Genomic DNA, 10,631 nt, shown 5'->3' on the forward strand with positions numbered 1-10,631 from the left:
ACTGTTTCCTATGAACATGAGGGCAGAGCACCTACAGAGATACAAGAGAATGAATGAAAAGAGGGAGGGGGGAGGGGGGGTCCTCTGGATGGTTTATTTTTTCTGCAGACCAGTCCCCTCCAGGATGTTCCTTGGACACCACAGATGTTTGTGTGTAACAAACAGGAACAATTGGGATTGGCCTGAGTTCAGTCAGTGAATGGGGCCTTTCAAAGCTCTGCTGAACCACATGGTGCCCTGGGCTCCAGCTGTGTTGTAGCTAATTGTGTTGTGTTGTGGCTTTTGTATTGCTGTGATACTCCTGGGCCACCGTACATTCCATTAAATCAACATTTCTTTTATTTATTTATTTATTCTTTATGTTATATATAAGTATTTGTAGAATAAACTAGAAGATTTCTGGGATGTATCACTGCATCGTTGATATGTATCTCTAGTCCGGTCAGCATGAAATACCTCATCGGAAAGAAATGTTACTGAACATCCATCACTGCTGTTAGTTTGATGAGGAGCCAAACTTTACTTTCTGCAACAATAATTATAAGACCTTAATTACCTTTCAACAGGAGAAGGACTTCAGAGTCCTTCATCTTGTCTGGTGTCTCAGATTATCAAGTGAAAATTATATTTCCTGTTGCTTTTTGCAATTTTTAAAGCTCAGAGGGAGATTAAGAATAAAAAAAATAAATAAAAAAAACTTTTTACTGACAAATAAGTTACAAATTTGTTACATCTGGATTTTAGTGACTGTAGGTGGAGGTCTGCAAAAATAAAACTGTCCCAGAAGGTAAAGGAATCTATTTAATAATGCAAGTTAGAGATGACTAAAGTAAAGTTTACATAAGAGTCTGATTAGGTGGAAGATATGAGAAAGAAAAGGGATGGATGTGAGGAAACAAGGTAAGAATTAAAGGATAGATGGACACTTCACTGAGCTCATCTTATGTGGCAATTAAGAAAGCTGGGTGAACATGAACAAAAATATTAACTAGATCCATGATAGGAACAATGTGACTACTTCAAAAAGAACAAGAAGCAATCAAAATGTAGCGTTTCCAGAGGCAGATTGGTTCACTGCAGGTTTTACTGTCTCAGTGGAGTCCTTTTATTTTATCTCTGCTTGACTGGAACAGCTTTCTGATGTGACAATGGTTTTTTTTTTTTTGTTTTGTGTGTATGTGTGTGTGTTTTCAGAACAGATACACTATCAAATGCATTACTTACTTGACTACCCAACAATCCAGTGGCTTTACACTCCCAAAGGAAATTTTCTAGCTAAAAAAGAACAACCTGATAGCCTAAATAAAGCGTCCACATATGCCTCATTGGGACAAAAAGAAAACTGTATCCAATGTGAAAACATATCCACTTTTTTTTTTACTTTTTATTAATATACAGACATTAAAGGCCTTCAGTAAGTTGAGATATGTTCCCATCGTCTGTCTCTTTTTCTCTCTCTCCCATCTCATACCATGCATGCACCCACTATTTCTGTCATATCATCCTTGCTTTGGTTTATGAATCCAGACTGACGACAGGCAGACTTCTATTCCAACTTAGAGAGAATTGACTCTGAATAGAACATGTAGCCCTCAGGCTCCTGAGGGCTCCAAAAACAACTTAAAAAAAACTCCAGAGCGTGGATGAAATTTGAAAAGTGGAACACAAATATACTGAAGACAATGCAAAGGTCTGAGAAGTGAATTTCCTAGAATCTAAGGGATGATTACCTCTGAAAGCACAGGTAATAATGTGATTCCTTAAAGGTGCAGATAGAGCATCTTTAATAAAAGCAAGATCCTTCAGCCACATATTTCAAGGATTTCACTGTTGTTTCATCATTTACAGCTGAGGTCTAACCTATCGTTTTGAGCTCTTAACAAAGGCATTCTCTGCAGTATTATCTTGATGCAATGTCATCATATCAGAGAGCTCTTGTTCTGTATAAATGTTTTCATCTATCCTTGAAAAGTTTCCCCTTTGGCAATAACATAACATTTCATTACATTGGAGTAATTTTCACTGACATAAGTTCAGTACAAGTATGTGGGCTTAATTCGATGTGGCTATGGCCGTTTAGAGCGTGAAATCTCACCTACCTTCAAAGTCTGCAAACGCAATTAAGTGGAGTTCTTTGACGTTAAAAAGGATTTTGTTCTGGAGTCTCTTTGTTCTGAATGTCTATTCTAAAAAGTTAATTGCTTTTTTTTTTTAGCAGGTGTTGTTCAGCAGTTTAAAATGGCAATTTAATGCACTGTGCTTTCTATCTCTATCACAGGCTGGTGTTTAGTGGTGTCCGGGTTACATCAGAGGTAAAGATATTCTAGAAGGAAATGTAATTTTCTTCTAGTTTTGGTATTCTTTTCTTTATTTTGCTGTTAAATTGATTTTGTGTTCCCACTAAATCATCCAGGTATTCCATTTTTAGAAGCTGAACATTTCCGCCTCTCTTTAATTTTCTCCCTTTTATAAGATTTGATTAAGGTGCTCATGTGAAAGACCTGCCCTAAAGAGCAGGAAAAGATGGTCTAATTAAACTTTGCCCTCCATCATTGTATTTAACCTCTGCCTTTTTATTCAATGACTCACTCATAAAGAGCAGATCTGATTTATATTCGGTATATTCAGAAGCACATCAGTGTGAGAAAACACTGGCTGGCCTTCAATAAAGCTTTATAATTTTCACCTGGGGTTATCACATTAAGGTAATTACAGAGATAAATGTTTGCACACAGTTTGCATCATTATTGTGTTACAAGAATTACAGCATGACACTTTGTCAAACTTGCAGGGAATATGTGGATAAAGGTTTCTGTACATCCTCTGACAAGAGATTATTCTTAAGCTCAGGATGATGAAGGAGACTAAACAAAGCAAAACAATGGGGAGTTGGTGGGGTTTTGTAATTACATATAATAGCCTTGTGTCCAGCCAGTTGGTCCTTGCAAGCACAGCGTCCCTGAAGCCTCCTCAGCAGCCATCTGTGAGCAATGCAGAGAGAGTAAGCAAACGGGAGTTTGGGAACCCTGGGAATGCTGAATCAAATCTGCAGCACCAGCTGTAAGAAGAGAAATTTGGTGGCCTGGGAAAAAAAAAGATAAAGAAAGAAAGAATAATAGGGATAAGAGTAGACCAGCATTTTATATAGCAAAACAAATCATAGTTAATCTTTAAAAATCCTTGTTAATCACTGTTATGTCAAGTCTTATAAAATAAAGTCCAGGTTTTTTTTTTAACTATTCTTACTGTCACTTCATGACAAGGCTGAGCAGATTCATAAAAATGCATGAGTATGGCCGGAACTGGATTATCATAGCAGAAATGCAATAAACTTTATGAAACAGAGTGTGCTGTGATGCTGTGAGCTATGGACATTGGGTCTTCTACATCTCTAAATTCTGGTATTCAAAACAAAATGTGCGTTTTTGCATTAATTTGCATGTTATTGGGTGACTGAGTGGGGTATGGCCAATTGTGAGAGGAGGGGTACATCAGGGAGTTTGGGAGGGAAGGAATAGGCTGCTCTATCATCTCCACCCAGACACTACTGGGATTTAGACTGAGAGGAAGTGTAGAGCAGTGGAGAGACAAATCACTTCTCTTGACCTTTGAGAGAATAGCTACATACAATAATAATCCACCGAGTGGGGGGCGGGGCGGGGGGGGCGGGGGGGTTAGAGCTTGTCATAATATTGGGGTTTTCGCTTCTGCTGCAGAAAAGTCTTCCACCATGCTGCTGAGGCAGATAAGACCAGAAAGATGGCAAGCGGGGCACTCCTGGCGAGTTCTGCACTTCTACATGATTGTGGTTGTATGATCTCTGGGTCTTAGAGCCCTAGTTATTATGTGAGAAATCGTTAATCTCATGGTTTTTAACTGACCACAATGCCACAGTGCACTGCAAAAGCTCAAATCAGTTTAAAGATTTGCTCCAGCTGGATCTAAGTCTTCCTTGCAGTGCTTTTGGCTGCAGTTTTTCCACCCAGCTAGCAGTTCATTGAGGTCTTGAACACTGAGATTTCCACTTTATGTGCCTTCATTAAATTCTAACTAGTGCTATAATTCTCCTTCTTGAGATTCCAAAGTTCTTTTCTTTTTCTCATTTTTTTTATTTCCTTGCCCACAGTGAATATGGTATATAGCCTCCAGTAATGTGTAAGCAGCATTGGAGTATTATGGGCCCTTAACTTTTTCATCTGCCACAGTAAAGAGGTTAGCATGATGGACTAGTTACTGGTTGTGCCTGTCATTGTGGTGTGCACTGCACCCTGATCTACATCGTTCTGGGCTTTAAGTACTATTTCATGCCCTAAGCAATTATGGGCTGCACTACACTACAGCATGGTCTGCCAGGGAGAAAGCTGAAGATGTATTAGTGAGAACAGTACCATTTGTGCTAGTGAATTATTCATGTGGCACATTACTGTAGAGATGATTTAGATCTATCGCTGGATTGCTTAATTCACTTTCACCTGTAATTTCTAACAGCTAAACTCTCTGTTCTTTTATTAGCTTTTTTCTCAGTGCATGTGCCCACCATGGAGGATATCTTATTAAGAAATTCTATATATGTATATCCATTTATTAGTTTTCAGATGTCCTTGTGACTCTAAATGATTTCTGTCACAGCTGCAGATATTACACCAGCCATTCTTTTAATCTATAGTCATTTGTTTTCCCATTTTTTTCTATCCACCCTCCTACTCAGATACTTCACAATGGATAGATAAAAAATTTAAGACTTTCTCCATTTCTGCCACACATTGCAGCCCCTCAACTTCTAGCAATAAACCTATCTTCTCTACCCATGCTCCTTTCCATGCTCGACCATGTTCAGTATGTGAGGAAACCCCTTCTTAGTGCCGATGTTGAAATTATTACAGCAGCTGCTGCATCTTACTGCACATCCCACAGAATACAGGAGAAGCAGGCTCAGTGGATTCAGTGGTACCTCATCAAACAAAGAAATTAATAACTGGCAGGAAACCTGGAATGACTCGTGAGGTTGTGAGAGAGCATCATCTTCCATGAAGGACTGGTGTGCTGTGCAACTTCAGGTTTCAGGGGAGAGCAAATACATGCCACTTTTTTATTGAAATATTAAGTGAACATTAGATGGTGGGTAATGCATCCAATTTGTCTTTGTGAGTATCGCTAATGGCGCAAAACACTGTGGGTGAACTTACCAGAAAGAACTTTGGATTTTCTGGCACTTTCCATTAAAAATTGAAACGCAATCAGTGTTGTAATCTTCAGCTGCAACTCTTGCTAAAGTCAATGGTGCTGAAACAACAGCCAGAAAGTCAATCTAATATCAATCAATCACAAGAGATTGTATTTGTTGGATAAAAGGAAAAAATGCTGAGACAAAGAGATGGAAGCAGGCCTGGTTGGAGGTGTGTGCATAGACACTAATACATTACAAATGTCCCCCATTGTCAACCTTAGTATTATAATTCTCCCAAAATAAGTGGCAGTACTACTTTGACCAGTAATTGATCCACATTTGCTTGCTCTTTAAATGTGGGCATCCTTATCTGTGTGCTCCATCCTCTACCTACGGTAATTGTAGTAAATATTCTGTTATCCGGTTACAGGACTACATTGTCGGAGATCTCTTTGGTGTGGTGTACTAGAGAAGCCAACACACATGCAAACACACACAAAGCTTTAACAAATTGCTCTAAGTTTCACAAGTGACAATAACAGGAGACACAATGAAGCTGTACCTCATATGCTCAAAGGAAGTGGAAGGGGAAGTACCTGTTCTTTTAGGTATGCATGAGTCTGAAAGTGGAAAGCTCTGAGAGGGCTCTGCAAAAAAATCACACAAACTGCAGTCTTTTTTACTCCCATGATTCAGAAGCTCTGTAAAGCCCAGATGTCGTAAACAGGATTTATGTCATTTAATTAAGCTTTTGCACAATTACCTTTATTTACAGCTGCATGAAGCAGCCAATGAGGAGCTCATAGCTGCATGAGCAAAACAGAGAGGTCGTAATTTCTGTCCTTTGCTTCCCATTGTTCCAGAGATATGGGAGCAACAGTCCAGACTGTGTATGCCACATGTTGTTAAATGGAATATTTACATCAGTTCTGAATCACTTCTCCTTGTGATGTGATTGTGACTGGTTCATTTCACATCTTGGCAAATTTCAATTCAATTTAAACAAAGATGTCTGGTATTTTCTACTGCTTAGGAATATCTGTATGTGAATGTAGCTGGCTATAAATACATTCTAATGCACTGCCATCTTCTTTTAATACAAAGCTTTGTTTCCCTTTAGAAGCAACATGAGTGTTATACAGTATGTCCCAAAGTGAGTATATTTCATCTGTTACATAGCAATTTGATGTTACAGTGCCATCTATTGGCCTGTAAAAAAATTTTTTATCTTGGCCACTTGCTGCTGACACAGAAATAAATCCAAACATGTGATTCTGTGTACCATGCCTGTTTGTTGTTACAACAACAGAGGCTCTACTGACAACTGTTCCCATCTCTGTGTCAGCCCATTTGAACACATGGTGGTGTCTGTGTGTCTTGGCTCTCTGCCATGTGGCACACTCACTCAGAAAAACCTCTGACTGGCATTGTTGTTACCCAAAGAGGACTCATCAACATAGCCAATGTGCAAGCAAAAGTCATGCAACATTATCACAGTGGATGTTTCATTTAAATTGTGCATTACCTCTACGAGGACATAATAATAAAAACAAGCTTTTTATGCATTGTCCAGCATTACAATTACCTTTTAAAGCTTTTGTGTAGGCTGTATGTGAAGGCTATACTGTGTTATTTTTGTTTCAGTTTTAAACAGTTTAAATATGTGTTTTCTCAAAGTTTCAAACAATGACCAGGAGAGGGAGCTTTATCCTCACTTTTCTCTGCTTGGGACGAGATGGCTATATGTAGGCTAGCATTAACCCTGCCAGCTATCTTGAAAGTGATACCAAATACATGTTAATTCAGTTGTGTTACATATATAACTGAAGTTAGCCAGCTGTTGTTTTTCTTTCTTTTTTCTTTTTTCATCTCTACTGGTCAAACCATGTTTTAAAGCTTATTTATACAGTGCATTTTCTTATAACCTTATACCTTTGCTTTTATCATCTACTTGGAACATCTTGACCTTAATCGTATGGTGAACAGCAGAATCAATTTCTCTGTCTCTTCTTACCACAGGCTGTGCCCTGACCTTCTAAGTATAGTCTGCTGTTTGCTTTTTTTTTTTTTTTTTTTTTTTGTGCATCATGCCCTTTCATCAGTCCTTCTGAATGGGATGGGACGAAAAGCTAAGCATAGGCATGCAACAAGCCCCTGAGGCATCAAGACTGAATTCAGAGCTCTACTTGTCATTATGGCCCTCATAAAGAGGCTTTTGGATGCCACTGGCCCTGGGACATCTATCAAGAAAAAAGCAAGAAAGAAAGAAAATTTAAAAAGAAAGACAAATGGAAGTATCTATCTATCTATCTATCTATCTATCTATCTATCTATCTATCTATCTATCTATCTATCTATCTATCTATCTATCTATCTATCTATCTATCTAACTATCTATCTATCTATCTATCTATCTATCTATCTATCTATCTATCTATCTATCTATCTATCTATCTATTCTTGTGCAAAAGCTGACTTTCCTTTTTTCTCTGAGTAAGCCAGTCATGCAAAAAACACAACGCCATCTACTCCAAGTAGTAATATGTAATATGAACACACTTATTTTGTGCCAAAGACCACAAAACAAAGTTTAAAGGACAAATTTTGCATTCTTGTTGACAAGGTGATAGCAACTCTGGATCAGAAAGCAGAGGCAGTTGTGTGTGGTGTGTCTTTGTAAATGTGTAAATTTGTAAGATGTGACACGCATTTGCTACTGTACACACACACACACACATATATATATATATATGTGTGTGTGTGTGTGTGTGTGTGTGTATACACATAACAGGAGCACAAGAGTAAATGCTATTTTATTAAAAAAAAGACGATTACAGTAATTATACATGTGTTAAGCACAAAGTAGGAAAATCTTTCTCGTTTTAATGGCTTGTTCTATTTTTACTCACCTCAGTGCCCTTATTTTTCACTTTGGTCACTAATCCACTGTCATTCCTCCGCTTAATGCAAAAGAAATCCTCCTACAATAATACTTTAGGTAGCCCATGGGAGCAGCTGTTGAGACTAAACTTCATCACATTATAAGTAACACAGTTTTCAAACCATCCTTTCCAGCAGAATTATGCATTTGCAGACAGCAGAGTCACCTCTTGCCTCTGAGCACTCTGCTGATGTACAATGCATTATGTATTTACATTTCTTTTGCACTATTCATTTTTTCAATTTTGAAGGGGAATCATTTCCTCATTATTGAACATCTGAATTATATAAATGGCTTTAAAAGGTACCTAGAGTTGCATGTTTTCGATGACATAGGGCTGAAGTGATTGAACAAAATGTTGTTGCTAAGTTGGAGAGCCACTCTATGAGTTTAATAACAGCCAATGTCACAATGTCATTAAAGGCAGCACAAAATGCATCTCTTGGTGTGCAGAAGTCCTTTGATCTTACAATGCTCTCACATTATAGCAGTTGTGCAGGGCTCCCTACTGTGTTTCCCTTACATCAACAGCTGCTGGGCAAAAAATCTAGCACTTGAAAGCACCTCAAATAAAGACAACCTGCCAGCTTGTACATTAAATTTACAAGATTCAATTCAAAAGGACATATGTGTGTATTTATATATTGCAGTAGAGACTGGGATAGAGGTACCCAAACACTTCCTCCTTCTAGTAAATGCCCCATACTTCAAATGTTACTTATATAAATGTAGATTATGTAAGTATGACTTTAAAAATGTACTTGAATTATTCAAAATCAAAGCACTTAGAGCAGAAAAATGTCCCCTGTGACTTTTTTTATGTTATATTATATTATTAGATTATTATTACTCATGCATGAATGCAAAATCAAAATTTTAGTGTTGTAGTTGGTTAGAGTCAGCTACATTTTTTTCTTGTTTGACTTGTTATGTATTAATCTGCTAATGAATTATTTGTTTAAAAATATATCAAGATTTTAGTTTGTATTAATACTTGGAACTCAAGTTGTCAATGGATATTGTGATGTAGACATGTACAATTACAAAGTGTCATGATGAATGGGGATTTGAAGATGAACATAATAAGAAGAAAATAAATTCACTTGGGGAAAAAATTAGGTGGGAAGGTTCAAAGGAGAAATAATAAGGACAGAAACACATTAATACAAGTCTAAAAAGTCTATGAAGAGGCTGTTTGCAATAGTGCATTCAAACTTTTCTCACTTCCACGTGTGTTCAGAAAGAGGAAGAAGCACTGTGGGCCAGTTGGAAAACAAAACTGTAAATCACAAATATCACCTATAAAAAACTCCTGATTGTGTCTGTAGCAGAGGGGGTTTACACACAACAGAGGAGATATGAATTTGTATTGATCACATTTTTTGTAGTCACACTACAAAAAATATATTACATGTTACATGTTTTGTTTTGGACTGGTGGCCTGTCCAGGATATGTCCTGCCGCTCACCTGTTATATGCTGGGTTAGGCTCCAGCTCCCCCGCGACCTTTAATGACAAAGCGGTACAGCTAATTATTGAATGAATGAACGTTTTGTCATGGGTTTGTGTTCAGTCACTCTCTGCTCAAAGTTACAGCCCAACATCCTGAATACAACTAGAATTAGAAAAAAAACTTAGAAGATGCAAGCAGAGGGGGGTGTCTGGAGAGAAAAACACCACTGCACATTCTTATCGAGTGTAAAGGGGTCTGTTTGAGTCTCTATCTATTTAAGAAAAATTCAGTTTTCTATCTATACCTGTGGGTATTACAAAGATTGGTGTAAAGTCAAATAAACTGTGCACAGTAAACATGAACACATTTGTCCAAACGTTTAAATGTTTCTTTACAATATAGCATACTAAACACTTTCAGATATAAAATATGTGAAAATTCTACATGTGAGGGAACTCCCACTGCATCACATTGCTGTCTTGTTTGCTCATTTTAGAGTCAGGCATAAACATGCCTGATGCCCCCCAAAACTGCAAAAAACTGCAGGGGTCGTGATAATGTTGCTCACATCAAAAGGGAAATCACTGTGGCTCACAGAGCTTACTCCTTCCATTCGGGTTCAAGCCCTTGTGCAACTCCATAGTTTATTAGTTTTACACAAGACAAACACAGATATTTCACTAGGATAAATCATTATGCTGTGTTTGAGGAATATTTCAGCAGCTGTGTTTGAACAGCTCGAACCACAAAGTCTTGTCTCTATAAAGCTATCATGTGAGAATTAAGTGAAGGTCTGTCTTAATACTCTCCATGTTTCTCACTTTGTCTCATAACACAATGACTGTTCATCCTGTTATTGGGTTTAAATTGTGATTCTGCAGACTATCATTGAGAGAATGTGGCTTCAACTCCACTTCTGCTGTAAAAATGTCAATAAAACCTCCAAAGTAAACAAATGGCAAAGATTGTAGCAGTGAGAAAACATTAAGCTTGTATGAGAAATGACTCTGCCTGTTTTTGAATAGAATAGAACTTTATTTGTCATTGCAACAAGTGCAACAAAATTACAT

This window comes from Melanotaenia boesemani, chromosome 11 (assembly GCF_017639745.1).
Source record: "Melanotaenia boesemani isolate fMelBoe1 chromosome 11, fMelBoe1.pri, whole genome shotgun sequence".
In the NCBI taxonomy this organism is placed as follows: domain Eukaryota; kingdom Metazoa; phylum Chordata; class Actinopteri; order Atheriniformes; family Melanotaeniidae; genus Melanotaenia; species Melanotaenia boesemani.